The sequence below is a fragment of the Peromyscus leucopus genome, chromosome 1 (assembly GCF_004664715.2).
Source record: "Peromyscus leucopus breed LL Stock chromosome 1, UCI_PerLeu_2.1, whole genome shotgun sequence".
Classification (NCBI taxonomy): Eukaryota; Metazoa; Chordata; class Mammalia; order Rodentia; family Cricetidae; genus Peromyscus; species Peromyscus leucopus.
The window spans coordinates 54,817,561-54,827,795 of NC_051063.1; positions in this window are offsets into that span (position 1 = coordinate 54,817,561).

Here is a 10,235-nt window from a genome sequence, read left to right on the forward strand (position 1 = left end):
TATGTATGTTACCTTTAAAATGTATTTTCAAACTCTGATGAAAACGGATGGCTCAGGTGAGCCAACATCTCAAAATGCCTCTGTTATAGTCTCCTCAGAATTCTGCATCCAGAATAGCTTCAAGGCTGCTGGCTGAGATGATACAGGCTCAAAGAATACTCCAGTCAGGACTTGACTATAATCCTGAATTTTCTTAGGGTCCTCCAAAGATTACTAATACCCCCAAACAACAGGAAACAGTCTATAGAACTATGCCCACATTCCCCAAAAATGAATTACAGATTTTATTATCATTTAAGGAAGGTTGCTTACAAGTTCTTATTGTTAACAGTCAAGAAAAAAGCTAACAAAAGATATTAGATTCAGGGATCTCATTCTAAAAAGAAAAAGATATAAAAAGTATAAAAAGGTAGATTATTGAATCTACTTTTTTAAAAAAAGCAACTACTAGAGTTGAATATTTTACATTGGTATCAATTTTTTTATATTGATACAAAAATAAGTTCATTTTTAGTATACTGTATATATGTTTCTACCTCTGTTTAAGATATTTTTGTATATTGATACATATTTAAGGTTGTTGTTGTTCTTATACTGTACCTTTGGGGGTTTTTGTTGTTTGTGCTGAAGGCATTAACTATACAGCTTGTTTAGTTATGCAATGTGAAGTTTTAGTACTTAAAATCTATTCAGGATAATAAAGAAATGTAGGCTAATAGTCACCCATGTCTATCAAACTTATAGTCACGTTAGTTAGGTTTTCTAGGTAGATAGAGATATATTTCAGATAGATAATCTTCAAACACTTCAAAGACCTACACAATATGGTGTTTAAAATGTTTTAATAACTTAAACTTTTCTCAACATGAAACAGTCTGCTCCAGCAGCACCAATCTACTTCTAAAGAGGATGATGGGCATCGAAGAAACTCCATATAGAGTTTGCTTTCTTTGTGGCCCTGCTAATCATTAGGGCAAGAAACTGCCCTTGCCTCATCTGCTGACAATACGTTGTCCAAATTGGACAAGCAGGTTGTAAAAGAAAGTGACTGCCAAGCTTTGCCAAGACAAGGTAGGACAGGCCTTCGAAATTCCCTGCTTCTCAAAAAGTCTGTCCATTACACTAGGCCTTCATGCTAAAGATGGATGCCCCAATGTTACAGAGAAACTCAGAGTGACTGTCTAGGCAGCTGGATGTTCCTGTCATTAGGTAACATTTCACCCTTCTGGGGTCTTTGATGGAGTTGAAGACTAGATAGTTACAGTTTTCCTTAGTTATGATCAAAAGAAAATTAGGTATAAAACTTTAGATTCACCAAGATAAGTATTTTCTCTAATTTTGCCAAATACAAATAGACTACATATTGTAACTTTCTTTCTTTTCTTTTTTTTTTTTTTCTTGTTTTTCAAGACAGGGTTTCTCTGTGTAGCTTTGCGCCTTTCCTGGGACTCACTTGGTAGCCCAGGCTGGCCTCGAACTCACAGAGATCCTCCTGGCTCTGCCTCCCGAGTGCTGGGATTAAAGGCGTGCGCCACCACCGCCTGGCCTATTTCTTATTTATAACTGTTTTTGTTGTATATAATTTTACTATGTTAAAGTTAAAACCTTCTTTTTTAATTAGATAAGAAGGGGGAAATGCTGTGGAATAATCCTTTTGTGCACTGTGAATACGTATTAGTCTCATTGGTTAATAAAAAGCTGACAAGCCAGTAGCTGGGCAGGAAGTATAGGCGGGACAGCCAGACACAGAGGACTCTGGAGGGTGGAGTCAGAGGTGACACCAGACAGCCACTGAGGAAGCAGGATGTGTAGAAAATGAGGTAAGAGCAGGGCAGTGGTGGCACATGCCTTTAATCTCAGCAATTAGGAGGCAGAGGCAGGGGGATCTCTCTGAGTTCAAGGCCTGCCTGGTCTACAGAGCAAATTCCAGGACAGCCAGAGCTACACAGAGAATCTGTCTTGAAGAGAAGAAGGAGGAGGAGGAGAAGGAGGAGGAGGAGGAGAAGGAGAAGAAGAAGAAGGGGACCTATACAATATGGTATTTAAAATGAGGGGTAGAATGTTACAGCCATGGCTGGCCAGGAACTGGAAGAGAGCCACCTGTCTTTTCTTCCCCAAGATTGTGCTAGGATTACAGTTGTGCTAGGATTACAGTTGTGCTAGGATTACAGTTGTGCACTACCACACCTGTGCAACATCATCATCTTTTGGGCAAGATGTGGCTTTTGCACTCTTCTCCCACACACATACACCTATCATACAACACAATACTATGAAGTCAAATTTTGTCAGACATGGTGGTGCACAACTTTAATCCCAGCACTCAGGAGGAAGATCTCCGCAAATTCAAGTCCATCCTGGTCTACACAGAAAGTTCCAGGCAAGTCAAGGCTATATGGTAAGACCCTGTCTCAAAAAGGAGAAGAGGGAAAGAAAAACAATGTTTATATTTTGTTTTGTTTTTTTGTGACAAAGTTTCTCTGTGTAACAGCCCTGGCTGTCCTAGAACTCGCTGTGTAGACTAGGCTGACCTCACACAGAAATCTGCCTACCTCTGCCTCCTAAGTGCTGGAATTAAAGGCACGTGCCACAACTACCTGGTTAATGTTTATTTTTTATTAGAAAAAAATTTTATGATGGTGTATATGCGTGTGTGTGTGTGTGTGTGTGTGTGTGTGTGTGTGTGTGTGTGTGTGTGTGCACAAGTGCCTGCTTGAGAGCATACACACAGGAGGCCAGAGGATGAATCTGGCCTCTTTCTCAGTTACTTCCCACCTCATTTTCTTTGAAAACTATTTTATGTATACGGTTATTTTATCTGCATGTATGTCTGTGTACCACATATATGCTGGTGCCTGAAGAGGCCAAAAGAAGTCATCGGATTTCCTAGAGTTGGATTTACAGATAGCTGTGAGCCACTATATGGGTGCTGGGAGCTGAACTTGGGTCCTGCACTCTTTAACCTCTGGGCTATCTCTCTAGCCCCAAGAAATATTTTGTTTGTTTTGTTGGTTGCTTGGTTGGTTGGTTGGTTTTTTTGAGACAGGGTTTCTCTGTGTAGTTCTGGCTGTCCTGGAACTCACTTTGCAGACCAGGTTAGCCTTGAACTCACAGAAATCCCCCTGCCTCTGCCTCCTAAGTGCTGGGATTAAAGGTGTGCACCACCACTGCCTGACTCCAAGAAATAATCTTCTGCATGTGCCTGCGTGTATTGTATGTCTGTGCACTACATGTGTGCAGTGCTGGAGGAAGCCAGAAGACAATGTCAGATCCCCTGGAACTGGAGTTACAGAGTTGTGATCTGCCAAGTGGGTGCTGGGACTCGAACCCTGATCCTCTGGAAAAGTGGCCAGTGTTCTGAACCACTGAGCCATTTCTTCAGCCCATAATTTTTTAAAAGAAGTCATCTAGGGATTGATAAAATGACTCAGTGGTTAAAGGCTCTTGCTGCCAAGCCTCATGATCTGAGTTCAATCCTCAGGACCCATAGGATGGAAGGAGAAAACTGATTCCCCCAGGTTGTTATCTGACCTTCACACGTAACCATGGCAACTGCCTTCAGTTGTCCTCTGACCTCTGCCTACACTCCGTGACACTCATGTGAGTAAACACACACAATAAACTAATTAATTAATGTAATAAAAAATTAAAAGAAATTACCTAACAAGGAAACCAGCAGACTCCAGGACCTGTGTTTTTCTAACTGTGTTAAAACTATCAAAACTAACGGGCCCACCACACTCCAGTCTCATTTGGGTCTTGGCAGTAGGAATAACCCAGCGCTTACCAGGCTGGCAGGAAGTGAACATCCATGCCCTTCCTGCTAAAGCCCAGGATCCAGCTCTAGACAACAGGATGCAGGAAGGAACCCAGAGGCAAAGCCTCCTGTGCAAAGGGGTGGAGTCTTCCTTAGGAAAAGAGAAGTTGCCTTCCTTAGAAACTCGGGAGGAAGCTCTCACGTGCACTCACTGGGTGACCCAAAAGCTGGATGTGGACAGACTCTTTGGAGACTACAGCCCACGCTGCTTTTCTGTGTGCTGCAAGGGCATGTCCAAGGGAGCCAGAATCGCAATCGCTGCTCCTTCTGTAACGTACACTGCATTTAGCTAACTCAGTGTTGGCAGATGTTAGTGTGCACTCTCCTATGCCTGATAAAGAGAGCAGATTCCCGAGCTGTGTGCAGTGGCAAGCAGGCTAGCCTGGAAGTCACTGTGTAACCCAGGCTGGCCTTGAACTGGCAGTGACTCTCCTGTCTCTGCACTGTTGAATGCTGGAATTACAGGCATGCATCACCATGTGAATTAGCAGTTCTTGGTTGTGTCTATTCCGCATCTTCACTTCCTGTTTTAGTACCATTTTGGGGTACCAGGCGGGGAGCTGTGCTGGTTCATATTCATCATGAAGTTGACTGGATTTGGAATTACCTAGGAAATGTGCCTCAGGATCTATCTGTGAGGTCACCTCCAAGGAGGTTTTCTTTTGAGGGGGCTCAGATAGGGTAGCTGAGATAGCCTCTCCTGTACCCAAGGCTGGCCTCAGAATTGCTATGTAGATGATGACCTTGAACTCCTGACCCTCCTAGTTCCATCTCCTAAGTACTAAGTACAAGTGTTTTCTGCCTTGCATGGTTTCATAACCAGAGAAGTTTAACTGATGAAAAGAGAACCATCCTGAACCTGGGCTGCGTCTTGACCTGAGTAAAGAAGAAAAAAGAAAGAAACCATCACCTGCATTCAATCGCTCTCACTTCCTGACCGGGTGTCACGTGACCCCACACGCCTGCTGCCATGACCTCCCCACCACTGTGCACAAAAAGATTATCGGACAACAAACATACGTACATATGCAAACACAAGTATGCTAATAAGTTGTGGGAGCCCGTTCTCGGGTTCCTCGTGGCTTTACCCAGCAGGTCCGAATAGAGGATGATCAGGACCACTGGCCTGAGTGCAGGTGTCTGAGATGGTCTGCACTTGGCTGTGCTGGGGGAGGAGGTCTTTTGCTCCACCCCTTGGTGTCTCTATAAAAACCCCTGGGGCAGAGACAGTCAGGGCCCATTGGAAAAGGTTCCAGGCCCTCTCGAGGTTATCCTTTATTTTCTGTTTCTCTCTGAAATATTCTCCGCAATAAATCGTTCTATCTAATATTTCCTGCTGCTCACGCTCAAGAAAACCCTGGAGAGCTGTGGGGTTGGTGGGTAAACGCCCCACAATAAGTGTAAAAACTTCAAAACATATAATACAGAAAAGCATTTATCCGTTGGTTCCCATGCCTGTGGTCAATTTCATGTTGCAGTCACAGAAGCCCCAGGGCAGGAGGCCGGAGGTTCTAGGCCTGGGTCCAGTACCTTTGTACTTGTGTAAAGCTGACCAAACCTAGGTAGCACTGTTTTTAACACTTGGTATCAGGGATCTATGCCTGGACTCCCAGTCACTTGGGAGGCAGAGACAGGTGAGTTCAAGGCTTTCCTGGGCTACTTAGAAAACTCTAGGTTAGCCTGGAATATATAGCAAGACTGTCTCAAAAGCAAAAAGAAAAGAAAAAAAAAACTTGCAGATAGCAGTGACTTGATAAAGGAATGGCTAGTAAGCTTCAAGGGGAAACAGTAAGATTTCCTGTGTGTTTCATCTGTTTTGTGATTCTTTTTCCATTTCTCGTGTGTGTGTGTGTGTGTGTGTGTGTGTGTGTGTGTGTGTGTGTGTGATGCTTTGTGTGTAGTATACACTTGTGTGAGTATGCATGCACCTGGAAGCCTAAGGTGGATGTCAGGAGTCAATCCCTCTTCTATCTTATTCTTTGAGGCAGGGTCTCTCAATGTACTCTAGAGCTCCCTGTAAAGCTAGGATTACAGGTAGGCAGCCATGCCCACCTGGTGTTCATGTAACTTTCCAGACCTCACACTTGTCTGGCAAGTGCTTTAACCAATCCCTGATGTTGTTTCTCCATTGGCACAGTGGCTGCACCTGAATCCACTGTGTTGCAGCCAGTAATTTTGGCTCCACAGTTACTGGCCTGCTTTTCAGGCAGTGGCCCTGTAGGACTTTTATGTCCTGCCGGAACCACCTCCTGCCACTGCCACCAAATGTAGTTTTTAACTAACTCTCTATCATTCTATTTATCAACAAGACTCGGGAGTCAGAGGCTGGGATTAAAACATGCTAGCTCAGAGAGGTTGAGGAGCAGCTAGCTCCTCATAGGCATCTCCTTCCTCTCCACCAAACCAAAAAAGACCCCCACACTCAGAGTCCCTCCCTACTCCTTCCTGTGCGGCTCTGTATTTGTCTAACAGACTCCCTTTGACTCTCTATGATTACTTTCTGTCAACTAGTTGCTGGCTCTGCCTCCTGAAGCAAGGTTAACTTTATTTAATAAACGCAAACTCAGGTTCACAGAGTGATCGAATATCCTGCAACACTCTGAACCATCTGTTCAGCCCCCTTTGTTTTGTTTGAAATAGGGTTTGATATAGTCCACACTTTCAAACTTGATTATGTACTGAGGCTAACTTTGATCTCTCTGACTCCTAAGTGCTGGGATTAGAGGCATGTGCTGCCATGCCCACCTTACTTCATTTCTTGAATTCCCACATCTGCCTGAGCCCCAACTAAATCCAGCTCGTGGAAAGAGAATTCATGGAAAAAGTCATCGTCATTATCTTCTCCCTCCTGCACCCGGGATTCCGATCTCCTGGTGGAGGTGTTGATACAGTGAAGAAAACACCACTACTCCTGGGCAGCACTGCTGGGGATCTGAATCCTCCCAGCTTGTTCCCAGAGCTTGCAGTCTCACCAGCACAGAGCCTATAACGCAGTGCTGAGGGAGATTTCGGCGTAGGATGCATCCCGGCTCAGCGAGAAAGGATACCATAATTAACTGACTAAGATGTCTTCCATGAACAGGGAGCTTGGGAGCTTCAACGCCAAGAACACAAGCAAACAAAGAATGATAAACTACATCAACATTAAACACTTGTGCTGAGGGGTTGGAGAGATGTGGAAGCTGGAGAGATGGCTCAGTGGTTAAGTGCTGCTCTTCCAGAGGACCCAGATTCAATTCCCAGCACCCACATGGCAGCTCTTAGCTGTCTGTAATCCAGCTCCAAATGATTTGATACCCTCACACAGACATATATGCAGGCAAAACACTAATGCACATAAAATAAAAATAATCATTTTTTATTTATTATGTACACAGTGTTCTGCCTGCATGTATGCCTACACACCAGAAGAGGGCACTAGATCTCATTATAGATGGTTGTGAGCTTCCATGTGGTTGCTGGGAATTGAACTCAGGACCTCTGGAAGGGTAGTCAGTGCTCTTAACCTCTGAGCCATCTCTCTGTTCTGCCCAGATCAGGACCCCCAAAGAGACTGACAGAGACTCAAGACGTTTAGAATGCAATAGCAAGTTTATTGACTAGGCGCACGTGCGTGCTTATTTCAAGCTAGCAGGGAATCCTCGGCCACCACACCCGATGCCTCGAGGTAGGGAGGAGAGTTACTCTTTCTTGGGGGAGTTAGTTTTTATAGGCAAAACCCACAAAATTTCTTAGAGGAGAGGGGGTTAGTACGGGTCCATCCTTGATTGGTCCAGTTTTTCCCAGGCCTGGACTTTGTCTTATTTTATCTTATCTGTTTGCCCTGTCAGGAGTTTTACAACCCATCTCCAGGGTCTGGTCATGTTATCTCCGGAGAGGGGCATCTCGTGGTTAATCGGTCACCACCAGACATCCTGACTTTGTTCTTTTGAAAACACCTGACTTCACCCTCTCCGGGAAGAGGGAGCTGACTCAGTTCTGTTTATTTTTAAGATATCTCTTTCCTCAGCTCTTTTGGGTTTCTGGGGGAACTGTGTCTGGGCCTTTGGTGGGGGTCTTTCACTCTCCAGCTCCCAAATAAATTATTTTTTAAAAACTTGTACTGTGGTCAGGCGGTGGTGGTACACATCTTTAATCCCAGCACTCAGGAGGCAGAGTCAGGTGGATCTCTATGAGTTCAAAGCCAGCCTGGTCTACAGAGTCAGTTCCAGGACAGGCTCAAAAGCTACACAGAGGAAACCCTGTCTCAAAAAACAAAAACAAACAAACAAACAAACAAACCTTGTACTGTGGATGTCATTCAACTTGCAGAGGCTTGTCTAGTGTGCACTAGGCCCTCGGTTCAGTCCCTAGCAAGACATTAACTACATGTGGCTCAGCACCCAGGAGGTAGAAGTGGGAGGCCATCTTCAGCTCCAAGAGATTTGAGGCAGCCTGGGATACATAAGGCCTGTTCTCAAAAAGTAATAAATTACGGGCTGAAGAGATAGCTCAGAGGTTAAGAACACTGGCTGCTTTTGTAGAGGGCCCAGGTTCAGTTCCCAGCACCCACATGGCAGCTCATAACCATCTGTAACTCTACCTCTAGGAATCCAGCAGCCTCCTTTGGCCTCTGTGGGCTCTATACATAAAGACCGCACACACTCCTCCCACAAACAGACACATAATCAAAATAAAGTAAATTTATTTGTATATTTATTTTGAGACAGGGTCTCTCTATTGTGTAGCCATGGCTATCCTGGAATCTGCTATATAGACCAGACTCAAAATCAGAGCTCCATCTGGAGTGCTGAGACTAAAGGGGTACATTACCAAGCCTAAGGCCCAGCTCTAAAACAAACAAGCAAACAAACAAAATGAACAAAAGGGGGCTAACAAGACGGTTTAGTGAATAAAGGCGATTGCCACCAACGCTGATGACTTGAGTTCAATCCCTAGAATCCACAAGGTGAAAGGAAAAAAACAACTCTTGTGTCTCTGACCTCTGCCATGTGCACGTGACTCCCCCCACCACATTAAATAAATAAAACTTGTTAGAAGTTTGTCGAGGAGAAGGAAAGAAGAGGATGGGAACAAGAAAAAGAAACAAGGTTGCTTTTAAAAGAAAAAAAAATGAGTAGAGCAAGGATTGGAGTATAGCCTAGTGGTCAAGACCTTACCTAGCACGCACAGGGTCCTGTGTTCTATCCCTGGCTGGGGAGCGGGGAGCAAAATATTTGAACTAACATGTCCAGAGAAGGCACGAAATGGTGAAAAAGTGTCCACCACTGTAGTCACCGAGGGAATGCAAATCAGCACCACCGTGGCACATCAAGGTTACATATATATACTAGGATGGCTTTCTATTGAAGATGGACGTAACAAGTGCTGGCCAGGTTGTGGAGGAACTGGAACCCACTTAGGCCGCTGGTGGGAAAGCATCACTCGGCAACTGTGGCAAAAGACCTGGCAGTTTCCCAGGAAGTTGGAAAAAATCCCCTCCAGGCATATGCCTAGGAGACTGAAAACAGATGTTCAGACAAAACTGCACACAAGAGCGTACAAACTGCTTTGTTCACAGTTACCGAAGGGTGGAGACAATCCAAATGGTCATAACCATGGCATGAAAGGGCACTGTTGGGCATGCTTGTAGTCCCAGCACTCAGTGGCTTTGTTTTATTTTCTGTGTCTGAATCTTTAGCCTGCATGTATGTCTATTCACCACTTGAGAGCCTGGTGCCTGAGAAAGCCAGCAGGTGGCATCAGACCCCCCACCCCCAGAACTAGTTACAGAAGGTTGTGAGCAGCCTCACAGGCACTGAGAATCCAACAGTGATCTTTACCACTAAACCATCTCTCCAACCCCTAAGCTATGGGTTTGTTTTTGTTTTGTTTTTAACAAACTAAGAAAGAATATGGACAGACCTAGAAAATATTGTGGTAATTAAAAGAAGTCCGTCATGGGCTAAGTCACAAAAGGCCACAAATTTTATGGTTCTATTTGATGAAATTTCTAGAATGCAAACATGTTTACAGACAGACTAGAAAGACCAATGGTTGCATGAGCCTTAGCAGGTATCCTACATTCTTACACTCTATTTTAGATTCTGCAGGCACCTGCATTCACATGCAGAAAAATATACACAACTGGACAGAGGTGGCACACACCTTTAATCCTAGCACTCAGGAGGCAGAGGCAGGAGGATCTCTGAGTTTGAGGCCAGCCTGGTCTACAGAGTAAGTTTCAGGACAACCAGGGCTACACAGAGAAACCTTGTCACAAAAAGAAAAAGAAGAAAAGAAAAAGAAACATATGGGCTGGAGAGATGGCTCAGAGGTTGAGAGCACTGGCTGTTCTTCCAGAGGTCCTGAGTTCAATTCCCAGCAACCACATGGTGGCTCACAGCCATCTGTAATGAGATCTGGTGCCCTCTTCTGG